The 22,347-nt window shown below is 42.3% G+C and overlaps 1 long non-coding RNA gene across 6 annotated transcripts in view; it reads left to right on the forward strand.

Moving 5' to 3' along the window:
* The first annotated feature begins 1,146 nt into the window (after positions 1-1,146).
* LOC138760733 (uncharacterized) overlaps positions 1,147-22,347 on the forward strand; it is a 42,716-nt gene continuing 21,515 nt past the window's right edge. The window contains exons 1-6 of one of the 6 annotated variants that reach the window (XR_011355839.1): positions 1,147-1,759; positions 3,594-3,712; positions 3,989-4,072; positions 7,496-7,603; positions 7,718-7,913; positions 13,229-13,836. This is a non-coding gene — a long non-coding RNA (uncharacterized lncRNA). Of the gene's footprint in view, positions 1,760-3,561; positions 3,713-3,988; positions 4,073-7,495; positions 7,604-7,717; positions 7,914-12,215; positions 13,191-13,228; positions 13,837-18,074; positions 18,657-22,347 lie in introns of those variants that run through there. The other 5 variants (XR_011355838.1, XR_011355836.1, XR_011355835.1 and 2 more) reach the window with 5 other exon arrangements.

Raw genomic sequence — 22,347 nt, forward strand, 5'->3', positions numbered from 1 at the left:
ATTCTGATTCTATAATAGTTTGGTTATCAAGTCAGTTGAGCTTTCTAAATTTAAAAGCAAATTAAATTTTCCTGAGACATACCATTTTAGTTCCCTGCTCTGTCGCTCTGCTAATCCACTACAAAAACATGAACACCATTGAGGCTCAGCTCCTCCCTGATATTAAAATGTAACAAGATTACATATGAGCCCTTCTGCTTTGTACCAGCCCCACAGTTAGGTTTGACCTTTCCAGTTTTCCTATACTTAGTCTGTTCAGTGTGCAGGACATAAAGATCAATGGAGAGAGTACCACCCAGAGATATCCTTTAAATTGAAGTTGCCTAGTTTCCTTTAACTTCCTTTGTCATGTCTCAAACACATTGCTCTATGTATCTCTCTTTGCAAAATGGACCAAAGATTAGTTTATCTTCCTTCAGAGAGTTTAGTCGAGGAGTTACGTAATAGGGGAATTAAGGGATATGGGGAAAAGGCAAGTAGGTGGAGAAGAGCCAATCATTAGATGGACTCTGATCTCATTGAGTGGCAGAGCAGGATGGCCTTCTCCTGCTCATATTTCTTATAGTTGATGAGTAACTGGAAATCTCTTCAATCGCTCAGACTTAAGGATTGGATAGTGCATTTGAACATGGGACGGTAAGGTAGAACAGTGAATTCAATGTCAAGCCAGAAGCAGAGAGAGAAAAAAATAATTAAAATCTGATGGAATGTGAGTCCATTCTGGCAATGATAAACGTTGACTGGCAGCAATTAATAATTATTCCTCTTGCTAAGTTGATGAGCTGAGCTCATATTTTTCTGGGCTTTATTCCCAGAAAAAAACATTTGATTAAGTAAAATTTTTTAAATCAAAAAGGCTGGTCAAATTCATGATGGTGATTTTAGCGCTACATATTTCCTCACAGGGTTGAACGTTATTCATTATGGAAAATGATGTCTAAGTAAACTGAAGGAGTGTTCTCCAAAGAGCCAAAGGTGTTATAGCAAAAATGTGTGTCTCATGTTTGTGAATCAAGTAATTCTGATCCAGTCAGTGTTCTGGATGGTGTAGCAGAGAGCAAGGAGTCATTTTCACAAATTTGATTGTGGTGGGGGGGTGGGGGGGGGGTGGTGGTGGTACAGCTCAGACTACAAATTTTGGATTTTGATGCTTAACCATGAATTTTATGCATTAAGCAACAATTAAAATTATTATCCTATTGTTTCATTTGTGCATTACACAATAATCTTGATCAACATCCACTGCTTGAAGTAAACTGACAGAGTAAAGTGAACCCTAACATCAGGCTGACATCTTCTAATTCACTGGCAACTAGCCAGTATCTTCAATGTAATATGCCGTAAGCCATATTTTACTTCCCTTGTCTTCATGTTTGACTCTAATTATATACAATATCAATTGCACATGAAATACATAACATTCAAAGTCAACGTCTGAAAGATTAAAATGATACATGAAAGATTTTTAGAAGATTTGAATATTCCATTAAAGGTTTCTAATTTAATTACATATAGCTCCACTTTGATCTCTTGTCATATTGTTTGTAGGTGAAAAGTAAATATAATGATGTTTATTCATTCCTTGCTGTCTGTTTCTCTGAGTTTTCTGTAGTCTGACTTCTTCTGGATTCCAGCTCCAGAGAAAATGGTAGCTGACCCTTGGAGAAGATTTACTCCATTTGTGGACGTCATTAATTAAAGCTGGATCTTTGGAGCAATTACTTCATGAGCAAGGTTAACCCAATTTTTTAAAAAGCAGGTCAGTGCAGAGGCTAAGCAAAGATGGTGACTGGAAAATCTAGGTTTGATCTCCCTAGGTACCTTAGCCTAAGCCCAATCTAGCCGAACACCCACACATACCTGCCTGATTTTTGCTTATACCTTGAAGAAGGGATCACACCTGAAATGATGGTAATTTATCTTTACCTCCTATGGACACTGTGAAACGGAGTAAGTTCTTCCAGCATTTCTCTGTGTTTAATTACAATCTCAGACTTTTATGTTTCACCTACGCACATATCTATTTCCAGAGGGATTGAAAAACAGGGTGAAATCCTAGTGAATACCTCCTCTCTGTGAAACTGGGTCCCCCTGTTGCCGGCATTCCTCAGTTAACTTAGCAAGACTGCTGATCAAATTTTAAATATTTCTGATACCTGAGTTCAGCAAGTCATTAATCCATGGGTTGGAGGCAGATGTGTTTCTAATAAATGGATGGAAAAGTGACATCTAGGGCCTGAAAAAAAAACATGAAATACAGATGCATTTAATGACACTATTTTCCTATCTATATTGTACAGGTCAACAAATGGAGCAATCTATCAATTGTCACTTAGAGACTAAGTTGGACAGCAAGTGTCCACATAAGGCTGACCTAGTGGAAGCAAATCTCCGCTTAGGCAAAAATCTAGCAACAGAGATACCATCTGTGCTGAATGTTGCATGACACCTTGCATCACTAGCTAGCTATGCACTAAGATTGAGCCTTTTGTTCTTTAAAAGTTACAAATTAGAGACATTTTGAATCTTGTCTAGTCTGTGGGAACTGGCCTATTCATCACTGTGAGAAACGGAAGCTGGAGATACTATCTGGAAAATAACATCCTGATATTTCCACGACAGGATTCTTTCAGAACAAATTCTAGAGAAATCATATTTACAAGGCACATGGTTAAACTGCACATCTGGATTTCCTGCTGCTCGTTCATCTGTTTTTCACATCCTCCTTCAGACTGCCTGAGAGTGTTGATCATAGACCAAGCAGCAGCAATCATCCATCTTCATCAAGGGGATTGGAGCCAACTTCACAAAACTTTCTTTTATCTTTTGTCTCTGTGCAATTAGAACTTTGGTTAACAGATCACAGCATGTCTTGCCCTCAGCATCACAAACCCACATTCCCTGCACTGCATCCCCTCCACTTTAAGATAATGCTTCCTTTAAAATGGTATGAGTGCATGTTTTGTCTCAACATGATGTCTATAACGATGATTAGTCTCTACCTACAGCAATGCAAATTTGGTTCATTAATGATTGTGTAATGAAAGACATACGTTCAGATGCAGAAGAGAATTGCTTTTGCGTGGCCAGTTCCTTTCAAGTCTTTTGGACAGGATCAGGATTAGAAGACAAGTACACTGAGTGTCACAAGCAGCTCATTGACAGATTGGAAAGACAAATCCTCTTTTGAGGGGCCTCTGATTATCTTTAATACGTAAAATCTCTGTTATCTGGAATTCAAGCAACCGCCAAGCTCAAGCAACTGGCAAAAAAAAATCTTGGAAAATTAAATGGGTTAAAAATTCGGAAGTTTAAAATTGGCATGCCTTGCCATTAGTTCTCCATTCACACAACATGAAGTTTCAAGCAACCAGAAATTTCAATTATCTGGCATCTACCAATCCCCGTAGGCGTACTTAGGTTGTTTTCAAAGCCACATTTCATAACACAGCAATTGTCAAACTATATACTGCATCTGTATTGTTGTATGACATTTTACTCTAAATGTGTTTCTATCATCAATATTAGATAATCAATGTGTTTTGCTTATTTTTAATGAAGATTTTAAGTCATTCAGGAATGTGATTCTACAGACAGTTACTACCAAGTGGTAGTTCAATTGACACACTACTTGGGTCCCAGCAGTGAGCATAACAGACTTTTCAACTGATGCCAACAGCTGAGATGGATTTTGTTCTGGTGACTAAAAAACGTAAGTTGTTTTAAACTTTCCGAGAATTTCTTTTGGAAGTTCCCTATTGTGAGAGAACTCTGAGCAGTGTAGATGAACTGAGAATTCTTGGCGTCTATGTCCATAAGACAATCAAAACTGCTGCACAGGTTGATAGTGTGGTTAAGGTGTATGGTTTGTTGGCCTTTATTAAATATGGGATCAAGTTCAAGACTGTGAGATAATGTTGAAGCTATATTGGACTTTGTTTGGACCCCACTTGGAATATTTTGTTCCGTTTTGATCACCTCATTATAGGAAAGATACGAATGCTGTCGAGAGGAAGCAGGGAAGACTTACAAGGATGTTGCCTGGATTGGAGAGCACGCCTTATGAAGATAGGTTGAGTAAACTTGGTCTTTTCTCCTTGGACCCATGGAAGATGGTGGGGGATGGGTGACCTGATAGAAGTGTACAAGATAATGAGAGACAATCATTGTGTGGATGCCCAGAGGCTTTTCCCCAGGGCTGTAATGATGAACAGAAGGGGAAATATTTTTAAGGTGATAGGGAGTAAGTACGGGTTGGGGGGGGGGGGGGGAAGTAAGAGGTACGTGTTTTACACAGGGAATGGTAGGTGGTTTCACACAGAGAGTGGCAATGGTAGTAGAGCAGGTACAATAGTATCTTTTAAGAGACTATTAAACCTCACTGACAAAAGGCAAAGGAGGAAAAACCCAACACCCAACCCCAACCAACCAATTTTCCCCTGCAACCGCTGCAACCGTGTCTGCCTGTCCCGCATTGGACTTGTCAGCCACAAACGAGCCTGCAGCTGACGTGGACTTTTTACCCCCTCCATAAATCTTCGTCCGCGAAGCCAAGCCAAAGAAGAGAAATGCATTGGAACTGAGGAAATGTAGGGTGATACAGTAGGGAAATTTAGGCAGTTTTTAGAGTAGGTCAGCACACCACTGTGGGCTGAAGATTTCTATGTAAATCACAAAATTAATACACATTCTGCTGCCCATTGCTTTGACATTGAACATTGTAATTGCTCCCTCGGTCTCTCTGGTCACTTCAGTTTGTTATTCCCATAGTCCCATGTTGTGACATTCTGTTCCTTAATCAATGTGTTGCTTCTCTGATGTAAGTTTTCTATAATTCTATGTCTAAAATAATCCTTGCTCCAAGTAACAATACTATGCTTACCTCAAAATGAAACCCAAGCCCTTTCTTGTAATACCAGTCAAACTTCCTCTGCTTTCCCAAACCTTTGATTTGTCATGTCAAGGGTGGCTAGGTAGTTTGGGTCTGTCTTCCTTGGAATTTGGAAGAATAGTGACTTTATTCAAAATACAAAATCTTTAGTGGGATTGACAGGGTACGTGTTGGGATATATCCACTTGTGGTGCAGTCACAAACAATGGAACATAGCTCAAAAATAAAAGGCCCTCATTTAAAACTGAAGTGATAGAAATTTCTTATCTCAGAAGGTGGTGAATCTCTGTAATTCCTTGCTCCTAAAGGAGGTGGAAGCCAGATCATTGTTTAAGGTGGAGATAGGTAGATATCCAAAAGATCAAGAGTTAGAGGCAACTGTCACTGAAGAGAAGTTGAGGCCATGAATGGTGGGGCAGGTTTGAAAGGCCAATGAGAGGACATAGGTGAAAGGTGAAATGCTTAAGGGGAACATTAGGGGAACTTCTTCACTCAGAGAGTGGTGAGAATGTGGAATGAGCTGCCAACATAAGTGATGGATGTGTGTTCGATTTTGACACTTAAGACAAGACCTGATAGATATATGAATGGGAAGGGGATGGAGGGCTATATTTTGGGTGCAGGTGGAATAAATAGATTGGATGGACCAAAATTGCCTGTTTATGTGCTGTCGTGTTCTATTGTTCCATTGTTCTCTTTTTTTCCCTCCCTTCTCCCTTACTTCCCTTTTCTTCCCTCTTTAGTTCTTACTTATACATTATTTTTACTTCTTTATATGGAGTTTGTCGTCATTCTTCGTTCTTATTACTACATCTCTTAATTTCTCTTTCTGTCCTGCAGGCATTCTGCAAATTCTCGTGCTTTCTCCGGATCCGAGAACAGTCTGTTTTGCTCCCCCAGGATAACTATTTTAAGCATTGCTGGATATCTTAACATAAATTTATAGCCTTTTTTTCCATAGGATTGATTTTGCTTCATTAAACTCCTTCCTCTTCTTCAGGAGCTCAAAACTTATGTCTGGGTAGAAATTTTTTTTGACCTTTGTACTCCAGTGGTTTTTTTGTCTTCTCTCATTTTATTCATTGCCTTCTCCAATATATTTTCTCTTGTCGTGTATCTCAGAAATTTTACTAAAACGGATCTTGGTTTTTGTTGTGACTGTGGTTTCGGGGCTAATGTTCAGTGTGCCCTTTCTTTTTCCATTCCTTCCTGCATTTCTAGCATTCCCAAGACTTTTGGGATCCATTCTTTTATAAATTCTTTTATATCTTTGCCTTCTTCATCTTCCTTAAGGCCCACTATCTTTATATTGTTTTGCCTACTATAGTTTTCCATTATATCCATCTTCTGAGCTAATAACGCTTGTGTTTCTTTAACTTTTTTGTCACTTTCTTCCAATTTTCTTTTTAAGTCATTCACTTCCATTTCTACCGTCATTACACGTTCTTCCACATTTTCTAATCCTTTCCCTACATGTTATGACCAGTTCTATTCTACTCACTTTTTCTTCTGTACTTTTCATTTCACTAAATTCTAGTGTCAACCATTCTTTTAATGGTTTCATTTGTTCTTGAAATTGTTTTAAATCTATGTACTATCCATTCATTTTACCTTCTATTCCTCTGTGCAGAGCTTGGTCTTCTTCTTCTTTTTCTTCTGTGTCTGTTCTTGGGTTTGTGTCTTCTATTTCTCTTCCTTGTATCTGTGTCTCTTCTGACTTTCTTGTTGAGCTGCTTGTCTCAGTTTGTTGGGTTTTTTTTTCATGTTTTTTTGATGTTGGTCCTCTTCTTCTGAGCTGGTTATCTGTTGGGCCTCCTGCTTCTGCTTTTGCTTCTCATCCCTCCCTTTCCCTTTGCTTTCTTTTTCTTCCAGCTGGGAGCCCTGCTGTCGGGCATCTCTCAGCTGTTCGTGCTGTGCAGTTTCACTCCACAGCTGGTCCCCCCTCCCGTCGGTGTACTCCTTGTCGTGCGCATCGCGCATGCGCAGTTGCTCACCTCTGTTTAGCTCAGTGAGCCATTTTTGCAGTCCCGCCATCGGTAGGTCGCGACCCTGCGGGGTCTCCACTAACCTCGGGGAGTGGGATCCTCTTTCCACGGCGGGTCCCTGCTTTTCCATGCAGGTAAGGCCTTCTCCTTTCTCTTCCGGGATCTTTCCTTCTTTTTTTCCCATTGTTTTTGGTTTTGCTTTCTGTAGTGCATGCGTCGAAAGAACCAAAGACTTGTTGATCCGAACCAAGGCTTTTATTAACTAAAAGACTGGAGCATATCACAAGTAGGTCGACCAGTCCAGAATGACCTGGTCTGGCTAGGAGCAATCCTTTAAGACCTGCCAGTAGGTGTGGCTACACTCTCAGTCAATCACAGTCATCCTACACTATCATCTGTACATATACACATTGGTGATAGAATCTGTACTCTCACACTTTCTTAGGTGCCATTTTATCCATACCTTTATCTTTTATTTGTTGTGTTCTGTGTGTCAGGGGCTTAGCTTTTTCTTCACTTTTTTTCTTCTTTTCTGGAGAGGGCTGGTATTCTCCTACCAGCCACTACATCACGTAACTCCTCCCATTGTCCTAACTCATTCCATAAACAACTGTTTCAGGTTGTTGAGACTGGATTGGAACCCACCTTTAAGAAGTGAAAGTTTGGTGTCTGAAGACGGAATTAATAACAAAAGATCATCTCAGCATCAAGAGGACACAAATTTCAGGTGACTGGGAAATGGAACAGAGGGCAGAGGAAGAGAATTATTTTTAATTCATTGAGTTGAGATGATTTATGAATGGTATGACCAGTTTTTCTGTCCTTTTTTGCCCTTGGGAAGATGCCAGTGAGCTATCTCTCTGATTCACTGCAGTCATTCAGGTGAAGGTTTCCCATTGGCTAGGGTACTCGAGGATTTGGACCCAGCATTGAGGAAAGCATGGCCACGTGCTTGCAAGGTCTTGCGGCTCCTGTGGGGAATCTACAGATGGTGATAGTTCTACGCTCCTGCATTCCTCCTCCAATGGAAGTGACAGGTATGGATGGTGCTGGGGGAACCAGCAGTGCATTTCCATATGATTTAAATTTAAATTTGGACATACAGCATGGTAACAGGCCCTTCTGGTCCATGAGCACGTGCCATCCAAATACCCCAATTAACCTACAATGCCCATATATTTTGAAAGATGGGAGGAAACTGGAGCCCCCAGAAGAAACACAGCAGAAACAGGGAGAACATACAAATTCTTTATAGACAGTGCTTGATTCAAATCTGGTTCACTGATGGTGTAATAGCATTGCACCAATCACTCTTGTAATCACAGCTGTCATTTTTGAGCAAGTTCTGACCCCATCCTGTTATCTGGAGGCACTCCTTGAGAGATCAGTGGAAAAAAATGCAATCAGGTGTTTTGAAGGGGAATCTGTGACTAGTGGTGTTCTTCAGGGATCAGTGCTGGGTCCGATGTTGTTTGTCATCTAGCTCCTTTCACACCACCAGTGCTCCTAGGAAGCAGGTAAACTTACCAGGCATGTAGTACCTGGTAAGCCATTCACACTGGACCATGATTTATCTGGTTCATCTCGGTCTCTTGGATCTAAGGGAGGGCCCAAACTCCAGTGGTGACATCACGAGCGTATATTACATACTCACGGGGCAGTGAAATTGTAGTGGGAATAAAGCACATACGCACTCAATGGGAAAATTTACCATAGAGCGTTTCAAACTGTTCAGACTTAGAACAAACCCACAGACCAGCTTGTCATTATTCCCTAAATAGAGAATAACAACTATTTACATAGGATTTCATTGTATTAGGTATTATAAGTAATCTTGAGATGATTTAAAGCACAGGTATGTGCTGACAGCTCCACCGACCTCTCTGTGACAGCTCCACCAGTCACCCTGTGAAATATTACTGTGCAATTATATTTCACAGAGTGGCTGGTGGAGCTGTCAGTGTGTACTTGTGCTTTAAATCATCTCAAGATTACTTATAATACTACCAAATTGACGCACACACGCAGGCACTATTGTCACTAATGGTACCAGGTAGAGCATTCACACCACCACAGAGTGAATAACAAGTTAACTTGGCTGGGCTTTGATACTTTCCCCCCACGCATTCCACCAAGAATCAGAGCCTGGTTGATTTTTACTCACTCTGCCCAGTTGGGACCTTTCACATCACCAGATTACCTGCTACGGGCCCACTAAATTGGAAAGTTTTGGATAGGTACATGGATAGGAGAGGAATGGAGGGATAGGTCCAGATGGAGTCATTGGGATGGAGCAGAATAATAGTTTGGCACAGACTAGATAGGCTGACGGGCCTTTTTCTGTGCTGTAGTGTTCTACAGGTTCAACTCACTTTATTTGGTAGGGGCTATTAGAATGATCTAGATGATAATGTTGTGAACTAATTCAGCTGGTTTGCAGATGACACTGTAGTGCGCGTCGAAAGAACCAAAGACTTGTTGATCCAAACCAAGGCTTTTATTAACCAAAAGACTGGAGCATATCACAAGTAGGTCGACCAGTCCAGAATGACCTGGTCTGGGAAGGAGCCATCCTTTAAGACCTGCCAGGAGGCGTGGCTACACTCTCAACCAATCACAGTCATCCTACACTACAATCTGTACATATACACACTGGTGATAGAATCTGTACTATCACAGACACAAAGTTTGGAGGCATTGTGAACATTGAGGAAGGCTTTCAATGCTTACAAAGGGATCTGGACCAATTGGAAAAATGGCAGATAGAATTGAATGCAGACAAGTATGAGGAATTGCATTTCAGGGAGACACAGTTTTGAGCACCTCACTACGGGAAGGATATCAATAAAATTGAAAGCATGCAGAGATCTACAAGGATGTCGTTGAGGCTTGAGGAACTGAGTTACAGGGAAAGGTAAAACAGTTTAGGATTTTATTCCTGGGAGTGCAGAAGAATGAAGAGAGATTTGACAGTTATACAAAATTATGAGGGGTATAGATGGAGTAAATGCAAGTAGGTTTTTTCCACTGAGGTAGGGTGAGTCAAGGAATAGACATGGGTTAAGGATGAAGGGGAAATGTTTAAAGGGAACATTAGGGGGGAATTCTTCATGCAGAGATTGGAGAGAGTGTGGAATGAGCTGTCAGCTGAAGTAGTGAAGGTGGACTCGATTTTGACATTTAAGAAAGTTTTGGATAGGAGGGGTATGCAGGGGGTCATTGGGATGAGGCAGAATAATTGTTTGGCACAGACTAGATGGACTGAAGGGCCTGTTTCTGTGCTGTAGTGTTCTATTATTCAAGAGGTTAAACAGCTTAGCTCAGAAAAGCAAGCAAAATGTCTGTCCTGAATAATATCCCAGTGATCTTCAGGGCACCATTGCAACGCTTAAGGTCCAAAACTAGCCACAAAGTCCCAGTATGCACACACATCTTAAAGACATTTCCTTTGGGACATTATACAACTTGTACATGTCTGCAAGCAAGCTCTGCTGCAAATTATAACTCCTACGCAGCACGATTCAGAAAGGAAGTGAGAGAAGAATGACTTTTTTCTCTCTTGGTCAAAAAAGAAAAGCTTTTCTGGCAGCAACAAATAAAGAAATGTTGGAGGACCATTTTGAAAGCAAATGTTGAAAATCTCACAAGGTTCTCTGATAAAACCACCTATGGGGAACCTTTGTACTGCTGCCTGCTTTCTCATTGAGTCTGTGTGGGAAGGATGATGATACATTGGCACAAAGCCACCAAACCCTTAACTTCCCCACCCGAATGTACATAGTCTTCAAAGAAACTAGATCTTACTTCTTGTACACTTCCGACATGTTGTAAGTTAAAAATGAAAAGGAATCCACAGAAAATTATTGCTAAATATGAGGAAAATCAGCCATTTTATCTGTTTTCTGCTTGTAAGAAAATAATAAAGATAAGAGCAAAGGATAGATTTATGATTTTGCAAACAGATAGAGACTCTTTTCTCTGCCAACTTTATATTCCTCCCTTTAAGCCACTGCTTGATATGGTGGTGGATTGTGTGTCAACCAAGAACTGAAACTCTGGCTGATATTACCATGCAAGCCTTTCTGAATCCAGTTGAAATACTCCCAGTCACTGCTCCACCTGATTCCAGTTATCTCTACAAAATCCCATCCCTATCAGCAGTTTTTACATTCCTCCTGAAATAATGGGAAGCAACAGTAAACCAACATCTGTGTCTCATTCACCTGCATCTGTCACTGGACTAATGCCAGCTGGATGTCAATATGGAACGTAGAATCTGATCTTTTGCATTCAAGCAGACTTTCTATTCTTATTGTTCATGAAGTGTATGTTTCCATGCTAAGCCAACATTTGTGCCCATCCCTGTCTGTCTGTCTGTCTGTCAGGGACAGCCATGGTCCAAGCACATTCTTGTAGGATTGAAGTCACAATGACAAGGACAGACCCAAGAGATGCTCATGGCCATTTACAACAACCCAAGAAAGTGGACACATTTGTGATAGCTTTTCATTTCAGACTTGTTTGATTGCAGTGGTCCAATATAAATAGGCCCTATAGTGCAGGTGTGTGGCAGAATGTGAAGAGCTGATGAGAAGGTGGAGATGAATAAAAATTGGAATTAAGGTAGGATTAATTTAAATGGGTGGTTAATGGTTGGTGCAGATTTGGAGGCTAGCAGGTCCGTCTCTGTATTGTGTACCTATATGGCATTAATAGCAGTAAAACCATGATTGAAGCAAAAACACAATGCCGTCGAAACTCAGCAAGGCAAACGCTGTATTTTATATAGCAAAGATAAAGATACATGAACAATGTTTTGGGCTTTAGCCCTTCATCAAGGTAAGAACAAAATTTAGGCAGGCACCTGAATAAAATGGTGTGCGGGGGAGAGGCAGGGGGAAGAGTACAGTCCCACAGGAAGGAGATGCATAAGGGAGGGAGGGCACGGCATCAAATGGGGAGGGGGGGGGAATGGCTCTGTGAATGGAGAGGGAGGGGGGTGGAAAGCTGGAGGGATGAAGACAGATGGGGAAGAGAGGGAGAATGAGGAGTAGGCTAGCAGAAACTGGAGAAGTCGATGTTAAGGCCATCAGTTTGGAAGGTGACCAAACAGAATATGAGGTGTTGTCCTCCAATTTATGGGTGGCTTTGGTTTGACAATGTCCATCCATGGCCTCGTGTTCATATAGACCCCAACTTACAAAGTTCCGACTTACGATTTTTCAAAGTTGGGATGATCAGAATCTGTTTTGAATAAAGGTAAGTCGAGGTCTACCTGTAATATCCTTTGTCAGCCCAACGCAGTTTTTAAAAAAAAGTGATTTGAAACTTATTTGCAGATTGCCTTCGCTGGGGAGGGAGAGGGATTGAAGAAGGAGGGAGAGTGACGGCTATCTGTGCATGTATTCCAAATCACTGGTTATGTTCTGAGGTGACGTCGCTAGTTACCCGGCTCCACTTCAAGCTCCAGGCAGGAGCGGGGATGTTGGCCTCCCGCCGGCAGCAGTGAGGACATCGGCCTCCAAGCAAGAACAAGACAGATTACTACCAATACAAGTAGACCCTGACTTCTGATAATTTCACCTCACAATGTGAATCCCAGAACAGTACCTCATCTTAAGTTGGGGTCTACCTGTAATGTCAAACGAGTATCTATTCAGCTGCAGAAAGCAAGAATCTTGTAAATATGTACACTGTACAATGAATATGACAATAACCTTATTATCAATTATCAAGTCCATTGTCATAATTTCTGGTGTCAATGGAGTTGATATCAGAGGTCAGAGATTTAAACATTTTTATAATGCAGTGAGTGGTGAGTAATGCCTTCAAGAGCTGTAGACCTGCAGAACTGAATGAATGTTTGAAAGAGCAAAAATAACATAGATGTGAGAATTGAGCATAGAGGAGACTAAGTAACACTTTCAAATTAACAGTGCACTCATACGATGTGCCAAATGGTGTTTTCTGTGGAGGTTATTCTCTGTCTCCACAAAACTCTCACATCCTTGCTACTTGTGGCTGGTGGAGGAATATTTGAGCAGGCCAACATGCTGCAATTGGCTAACTTCACCCAGGATTGTTCAAGAAGATTTGAATTGGCGTAGTGCCTCTTATAACCTTGGGACCTCCTAAGACCAATGTAGTACTTTTCAAGAGCGGAAACAACTATAATGTAGGAAATATTTTAGCAATGAGGTAATGTCAAGGGCAGTTTTTATTTAAGTGTTGGATGTGTGTAAGAATTTTGGGGCTCTTTCTCCTGTTTTTCAAAATACTGCAATAGGGTCTTTTGCTCTTGAAGAGGGAAAATCAAATGAATATCTCATCTGAAAGTCAGTTCTTTCAATAGTGTGTCACTCAATCAGTACTGCCCGGGAATGTCACACGAGTCTCTGGAAGGGAACTTGAACTTGCAACCTTGTGTTGCAGAAGTAAAGATACTCACTGTGAACACATGGAGTAACAGCAGACATCGCAGGAGGAGAAGACATTATAGTTCAGTGTCTCTGGATAACAGGAATGTCCACATACACTAATCACTTGTGGACCTCTGTCAGAAGGTGCAGGTGTGAGGAACCGGCAGCAAAACCCGAACTTGTTCATTGTGTCATTGTTAATGTTAACTTGTGTTTCCTGATTCACTTGATGTTGTTCTGTTACACAGTACTAATACAACAAGGATAATGTGGGGGTTGATAGAGAAGAAAATTTCCTGGAAACTAAATGTCAATGAAAAAAAGAAGAAAGGGCTCCAGAAATAGTGTTACAATTACTCACTGACTCTTCTGACTAGGCCTTTGAAACTTACTTCCATATATAGCACGTTGCCGAGCAACCCCAGAAGTCAATTAAATATAGGCATGAAGAAGGTTGTGGATAATGCATATTGGACATGTGCATCAATGATATACTCAGACTTGTCGTTAATATTCCAAGAGCACTTTGGCTCTCTGCTGCCAACTTGGGATTTAATTGGAGGTTCACACTGAACATGAACAGAGTGACAATTTGGTAAATTGGATTTTGGCCAAATTTATAGCTTTACAATCTTTCCTAATTTGGTACACGTAGGATATTGAAAATAATCTCAGCCACAGTGAAGAGTAGCAGCAATCATTACTTCCACAGAGTCATAAAGTCATACAGCATAGAAACAGGCCCTTTGGCCCAACTTGCCAATGCTGAACAAAATGTCCCACCCACACTAATCCCACCTATCTGGATTTGGTCCATATCCCTCTAAACCTATTCTATCCAAGTATCCATCCAAATTTTTCTTAAAGATTGCAAGTTGTACCTCCCTCAACCACTTCCTCCAGTACCTTGTTCCATGCAACCACCACCCTCTGTTCCTATGTTTCTTCTCCTTAACCTTAAAATTGTGTGTAATGATGCAGTGATTCTCAACCTTTTTCTTTCCACTCACATACCACTTTAAGTAATCCCTATGCCATCAGTGCTCTGTGATTAGTAAGGGATTGCTTAAGGTGGTATGCAAGTGAGAATCACTCTCTGGACCCAATTGTTATTGAAATATTTTGCTTGAGAAAAATTGTCATTGGCCCATTTCCTTTGGAGTTATGAAACTGTGCACATAACAAGTCAATTAGGTATGATTAAAATAGTGGCTTTCAAACTTTTTCTTTCCACCCACATTCCACTTTAAGCAACCCCTTACTAATCACAGAGCACCTATGGCAAAGGGAATACTTCTTAAAGTGGTATGTGAATGAAAAGAAAAAGGTTGAGAACCATTGTGATAGAGTGCTAGTGATAATCCTGACCATTAGAGGGAGTCAGAGATGACTTGTTGCAGCTAGGGATAGATTTAAAATGGATATCTCCATGATGTAGTGTGTTCTAAAGCTAATAAATTTCTTCTTCTTTGGCTTGGCATCGCGGACGAAGATTTATGGAGGGGTATGTCCACGTCAGCTGCAGGCTCGTTGGTGGCTGACAAGTCCGATGCGGGACAGGCAGACACGGTTGCAGCGGTTGCAGGGAAAATTGGTTGGTTGGGGTTGGGTGTTGGGTTTTTCCTCCTTTGTCTTTTGACAGTGAGGTGGGCTCTGCGGTCTTCTTCAAAGGAGGTTGCTGCCCGCCGAACTGTGAGGCGCCAAGATGCACGGTTTGAGGCGATATCAGCCCACTGGTGATGGTCAATGTGGCAGGCACCAAGAGCTTTCTTTAGGCAGTCCTTGTACCTCTTCTTTGGTGCACCTCTGTCTCGGTGGCCAGTGGAGAGCTCGCCATATAACACGATCTTGGGAAGGCGATGGTCCTCCATTCTGGAGACGTGACCTACCCAGCGCAGTTGGATCTTCAGCAGCGTGGATTCGATGCTGTCGGCCTCTGCCATCTCGAGTACTTCGATGTTGGAGATGAAGTCGCTCCAATGAATGTTGAGGATGGAGCGGAGACAACGCTGGTGGAAGCATTCTAGGAGCCGTAGGTGATGCCGGTAAAGGACCCATGATTCGGAGCCGAACAGGAGTGTGGGTATGACAATGGCTCTGTATACGCTAATCTTTGTGAGGAGTTTCAGTTGGTTGTTTTTCCAGACTCTTTTGTGTAGTCTTCCAAAGACGCTATTTGCCTTGGCGAGTATGTTGTCTATCTCGTTGTCGATCCTTGTATCCGATGAAATGGTGCAGCCGAGATAGGTAAACTGGTTGACTGTTTTGAGTTTTGTGTGCCCGATGGAGATGTGGGGGGATGATAGTCATGGTGGGGAGCTGGCTGATGGAGGACCTCAGTTTTCTTCAGGCTGACTTCCAGGCCAAACATTTTGGCAGTTTTCGCAAAACAGGACGTCAAGCGCTGAAGAGCTGGCTCTGAATGGGCAACTAAAGCGGCATCGTCTGCAAAGAGTAGTTCACGGACAAGTTGCTCTTGTGTCTTGGTATAAGCTTGCAGGCGCCTCAGATTGAAGAGACTGCCATCAGTGCGGTACCAGATGTAAACAGCGTCTTCATTGTTGAGGTCTTTCATGGTTTGTTTCAGCATCATGCTGAAGAAGATTGAAAAGAGGGTTGGTGCGAGAACGCAGCCTTGCTTCACACCTTTGTTAATGGAGAAGGGTTCAGAGAGCTCATTGCTGTATCTGACCCGACCTTGTTGGTTTTCGTGCAGTTGGATAACCATGTTGAGGAACTTTGGGGGGCATCCGAGGCGCTCTAGTATTTGCCAAAGCCCTTTCCTACTCACGGTGTCGAAGGCTTTGGTGAGGTCAACAAAGGTGATGTAGAGTCCTTTGTTTTGTTCTCTGCACTTTTCTTGGAGCTGTCTGAGAGCAAAGACCATGTCAGTAGTTCCTCTGTTTGCGCGAAAGCCGCACTGTGATTCTGGGAGAACATTTTCGGCGACACTAGGTATTATTCTATTTAGGAGAATCCTAGCGAAGATTTTGCTTGCAATGGAGAGCAGCGTGATTCCCCTGTAGTTTGAGCAGTCTGATTTCTCGCCTTTGTTTTTGTACAGGGTGATGATGATGGCATCACGAAGGTCCTGAGGCAGCTTTCCTTGGTCCCAGCAGAGCTTGAAAAACTTATGCAGTTTGGCATGCAGAGTTTTGCCGCCAGCCTTCCAGACCTCAGGGGATTCCATCCATACCTGTTGCTTTGCCACTTTTCAGTTGTTCAATTGCCTTATATGTCTCTTCCCAGGTGAGGACCTCATCCAGCTCTAGCCTTAAGGGCTGTTGAGGGAGCTGGAGCAGGGTGGATTCTTACACTGAGCGGTTGGCACTGAAAAGAGATTGGAAGTGTTCTGACCATCGGTTGAGGATGGAGATCTTGTCGCTGAGGAGGACTTTGCCGTCTGAGCTGTGCAGCGGGCTTTGGACTTCGGGTGAGGGGCTGTAAACAGCCTTTAGAGCCTCGTAAAAACCCCTGAAGTCGCCAATGTCCGCGCTGAGCTGGGTTCGTTTGACCTGCCTCCCCTCCTAGGTCGGACCATACCTGGTCACAAATCACCTGTGGACATGGCCTAGGTAAGTTTAATTGGGTTCTCTAACTACCTCTGAGGTAGGTCAGGGACCCGGTTGGATTCTGACGGGGTTGACCGAGTCACACTCTTTCTTACTGCTGTGTAACTGGGGTGTAAAATGTAAAAAGCGAGGGGGAGGTGGCAGCCCCGGCCTCGGTCGAGTGAAGCAGGCGGTGGCCCCGGCTTTGGCAGAGTGAAGCAGGTGGAGGCCCCGGTCCGGGCAGAAAGAAGGAGGTGGCAGCCCCGGTCCGGGCACAGGGAAGGCGGCGACGGCCCCGGCCCCAGTCCGAGCAGAAGGTAGGCGGCGGAGGCCCCTGCTCGGACTGGGGCCAGGGCCGCTAATAAATTATAGTTGCTATAAAATAACTCGTTTCTTTATTACAATAAAAGAAACATCACACTATGTTCCCTGGTTACCAATTCCTCTACGGTGGGTAAAAGACTGCATTCACCCATCTATTCCTCTCATGACTTTGTACACCTCTGTGCGATCACTCCTGAGCTCCAAGGAATAAAGCACTAGCATGCTCAACCTTTTCCTGTAGCTCAGGCCCCTGAGAGTCCTGGCAACATCCTCTTAAATCTTCTCTTCATCCTTTCCAGTTTAACAACATATTTTCTGCAGCACATTGACCAAAAGTGAACACAATACTCCAAATGGGGTCTTACCAATGACTTATACAATTAGAACATGACCTTCCAACTTCTGTACTCCGTACTCTGACTGATTAAGGCCAATGTACCAAAAGCCTTTTGGATAACCCTATCTACCTGTGATGTCACTTTCAAGGTACTATGTTCTTGCACCTCTTTTTTCCTCTGCTTTACAACACTCCACAGATCCCTGAGGTTATGAGTCCTAATTCAACTCCAGAGGGCAGGTATTAAGCTTTGCTGTTGGACACTCTGAGGGAAAGTTGCACTGTGCTTCAGAAAGGGAGTTCTGTCTGAGTTCAGAGGTGGAGATAAGACATCCCTTGTCTTGAAGAAAATGAGGGGTTGTACACCCAACCCTTAGTCAATGCTTTTATAACACTGTTTGTGAGAGCTTATGGGCTGTCATATTTGCCACATTACAAAGGATTGGACACCTGTTGAGCATTTGAAATGTTCTAAACTCATCAAGTCACAGAAATAGTTCCTTCAACCTATCATATTCCAGTTAGCCATCTATACTAATCCCATATTTTAAAATCCTGTGATTATAGGGTCTGGCCCATGATGGCAGCCCCTATGATTGGCAGCTGCTGCAAGTTGATTGCAGGCTCCAGGTAAGTGGAGGACTGGCTCAGGGCAGCAGAAAATGGGAAGAGCAACTCCCCCTTTTGAGAAAGAGAAGCAGAGGAGACGACCCACGGGACAGTGACTACGGCAGCGTACCAGTGAGGAGCTTTGAGGCTGAAGAACTCACAGGAGGAAGGGCTGTTGGTGATGAGACGAGGTACCCATATGGAATGCGCGCTGCTGGTAACTGCAGTCAAAGGACTCGCACCAGGCTGTGGACTACTGGAGACTGGCTTGAGTCTGGCTGAAGGGGCACCAGGTATCAGAACTGGGATGCGAGAGGACGCTGGAGGCTTCCTGATCATGTCAGAGGTGTGCATCTAGAACTCGGGTTGCTGATGGTTCGGACTGAAGACTGTGTGGCTGTGGAGGCTACGGGAGCACTGGAGGTGAAGCCATGGGCATTCAGTGACTTTGGGGTTCTCTCTTTTGCTTCTCTTTCTCTGGCTGTAAGGGACGCTGGGCAACCTTTGCTGATAGCGAATCTTTGTCTGCCTTATGGTAGACTAAAGGAAATTTTGTGTAATATCACTTTTTTCTGTTTTATTGCATGACAATAAAACAAACTTGAAATTACCAGCATTTGGTGCATTGCCTTTCTGTGCATTAGTCATTCAAGATCTCATCCAGATACTTTTACAGGATGCAACAGTACCTGCCTCCAACACCTTCCAATTTGCTATATAAATGCAAGAAATAAGACCATAAGATATAGGAATGGAATTCAGCCATTGAGACCGCCCCACCATTACATCATGGCTGATTTACTATCCTTTTTAACCTGATTCTCCTACCTTCTCTCCGTAACCCTTGATACTCTTCCTAATTAAGAATGTATCTACCTCCATCTTAAATACATCCAATAATGGCCTTGGCAACAAATTCCACAAATTCACCATCCTCTGGGTAAAGAAATTCCTAATCATCTTTGTTCTAATAGAACATTTTTGTATTCTGAGGCTGTGTCCTCTGGAACCATCCTCTCCACATTCACTCTACCCAAGTATTGGATAGGTTTCAATCAGATCCCTCCTCATTCTTCTTCACCGAGTACAATCCTAGAACCTTCAAATACTCCTCATATGAAAACCCCTTCACTCAAGGGATAATCCTTGTAAACCTCCCTGGAATCCTCTTTTCATATATTTTTTCTATTATTTTAGATTGCAACAGTATTTTTTGGTAAAGCTTTGTTTGGATTTGACTGCCTTTAATTCTAAGATTGTCTGATATGGTTGTTATTGGATCTAGAAAGAATGGATGTCCCAATCCCTATAATGATACAAGTAATAGAGATGGTTATTCAGACAGCAGCACCATGTAGAGCCACCAGAATGGATGGTCTGGGATGTAAGTTGGCAGTGACCCCAGGAACAATGCCCACTGGTGAGAGCAAATGGAAAAATGGGAGATTACATCTGAAGAGAAATGAATGATGCTATTCTTGTAATAATATTCAGCTTTTATAGAATCTTGCAGGAAGCATAAAACACAGAGTCAATGAATTTGCTCCAAAATTTGCCATTGCACAGCAAGGTTGGAACCCGGTCAAATTCCCACCGTTTCAGGAGGCAAGCTGCTGATTAACTCTGAGGTTGCAGCTTGCCAGATGCACCATTGCCAGTGCCATGAACAAGCAGCAATTCAGGGATTTCTTGGTCCTGATCACTGTCAAAAGTGGAAAATGGCAGAACCCTGGTTTTTTTATTAATGATTTTAAAAAAAAATCTCTTGACTTCAAGCTCCGAGAAATGAGATGAAATCCACTTGTTATTATCCCTTCTAAATTAACATTTCACTACATATGAAGTTCAGTTCTGCATCAATATTAAAGGAACATTCAGTGATAGAAATGCAATTCACAAATAAAGTCCATGCCATGTTAATGGGCCCCTGTTAACAGGAATGTTTCTTTAAAGGAAACATTTGCTTAGGCACACTGATTCATTCCCCATATATAGGGTAGTGTTTGCTTAATGGGAAAGACTGAATAAAGGAAATGGTTTGTTCACCACAGGGCTGTGGCTATTAAAAAGCTTCTACTATGTTTAAAGTAAACAAATAAACAAGCAGTTCATTTATCCTCTTTCTGAAAGGGTTAAGAAACCAAAAATGTTCTGGTTATTTTTCTTTAACCTTACACCTTTGATAATTTTTTCCATTAGTTTCATTTTGAAAACCAGCACAGTGAAGTCCCCACAGACTGGACACAACATGAGCGAACCCATGAGTGCTGTACATTAACACTGAACAGTTAAACAGTGCCTGCATGAAACCTAATGCTTGTAACTTATCATCTGCAGTCTGTCTCTTCAGAACCCTTGTTCAAAGGGCTTGATGGATCATACTTCAATGCAGGTCATTTTCTACCTCTTTACAAATTATTAACAGCCCAACAGATCTGGGCTGATTCCACACAAGCCTCCCCTCAATCACACCCTAACAGCTTTCAATTCCTTATTCCCTCGAAGTGTCTATCAAGTGTGTCCTTTAATAAATCTATGCTGTTTTGCCTCAACTCTCTTTGTAATTATGAAATTTTACTTTCTGCCCTCTCTCAGGGTAAAGATATTTAGAACCATAGAATGCTATAGCACAGAAAACAGGCCATTTGGCCCTTCTAGCCTGTGGCAACCACTATTCTGCTAGTCCCATTGACCTTCTCCCATTTCATAACCCTCCAGAACTCTCCCACCCATGTATCTATCTAATTTATTCTTAAAACTTAAGATCGAACCTACATTCACAACATCAGATGGCAGCTCATTCCACACTCCCACCACTCTCTGAGTGAAGAACTTTCCCCTAATGTTTCCCCCTTCAGCCTAAAAACTATGACCTCTCATATTTACCTCCCCAATCTAAATGGAAAATCCTACTCGCATCCACTCTATCTATACCTCTCATAATCTTGCAAACCTCTATCAAATCTCCCCTCTTTCTTCTTCACTCCAAGGAATAAAGTCCTAACCTGTCTAATCTTTCCCTGTAACTCAACTCTTGAAGACCTGGCAACATCCTAGTAAATCTTTTCTGCCCTCTTTTAATCTTAATCGATATTATTCCTGTAGTTAGGCGACCAGAACTGCACACAATATTCCAAATTTGGCCTTACCAATGTCTTAAATAACGTCAACATAGCATCCCAACTCCTATACTCAATACTTTGATTTATGAAAGTTAAGATACCAAAAGCTTTATTTACAACTCTGTCCACCTGTGATGCCATCTTCGGGGAACAACAAATCTATATTCCCAGATCTATTTGCTCTTCCACACTCCTCAGTGCCCTACCATTTACTGCATATGTCCTATCATGGTTTGCCCTTCCAAAGTGCAACACCTCACACTTGTTTTCATTACACTCTATCTGCCATTTTATGGCCCATTTTTCCAGTTGGTTCAGATCCCTCTGCAAGCTTTGAAAATCTTCCTCGCAGTTCTCAACACATCCTATTTTTGTGTCATCAGCAAACTTGCTGATCCAATTTGCCACATTATCATCCAGATCATTGATATAGACAACAAACAACAAATGTCCTAACGCAGATTCCTGAGGCCCACCACTCATCACAGGCCTCCAGTCTGAGAGGCAATCATCCACTACCACTCTTTGTTTTCTCCCACACAGCCAATTTCGAATCCAGTTTACAACCTCTCCGTAGATACCTATTGTCTTAACCTTCTGAACTAACCTCCCATGTGAGACCTTGTCAAAGGCTTTACTAAAGTCCATGTAGACAACATCCACAACATGCTCTGAGTTGGAGAGGAAGGACAGGCAGGGGAAAAACATAAAGTTAGTCAGTTAGGGGGTTTGAAATGTGTCTATTTCAACACTAGGAATATTAGGAATAAAGGGGATGAATTTAGATCATGGATCAGTATGTAGAACTATGATGTTGTGGCCGTTACTGAAACTGGGCTGGAGGAAGGGTAGGATTGGCTGATGCATGTACCTGAGTTTAGGTGTTTTAAAAAAGAATAGGGAGGACGCCACTGAGTCGGTGTGGGTGGAAGTCAGAAATAGGAAGGGAGCTATCATTGTGCTGGGAGTAGTCTATAGGCCTCCAAATAGCTGGCAGATTTTGGAATGGTGCAGGAAATACAGGGTTGTAGTTATGGGTGATTTCAATTTCCTTAATATTGACTGGCACTTCCTGACTGCAAGAGGGATAGACGGGACTGAATTTGTCA

The sequence above is a fragment of the Narcine bancroftii genome, chromosome 4 (assembly GCF_036971445.1).
Source record: "Narcine bancroftii isolate sNarBan1 chromosome 4, sNarBan1.hap1, whole genome shotgun sequence".
Lineage (NCBI taxonomy): Eukaryota > Metazoa > Chordata > Chondrichthyes > Torpediniformes > Narcinidae > Narcine > Narcine bancroftii.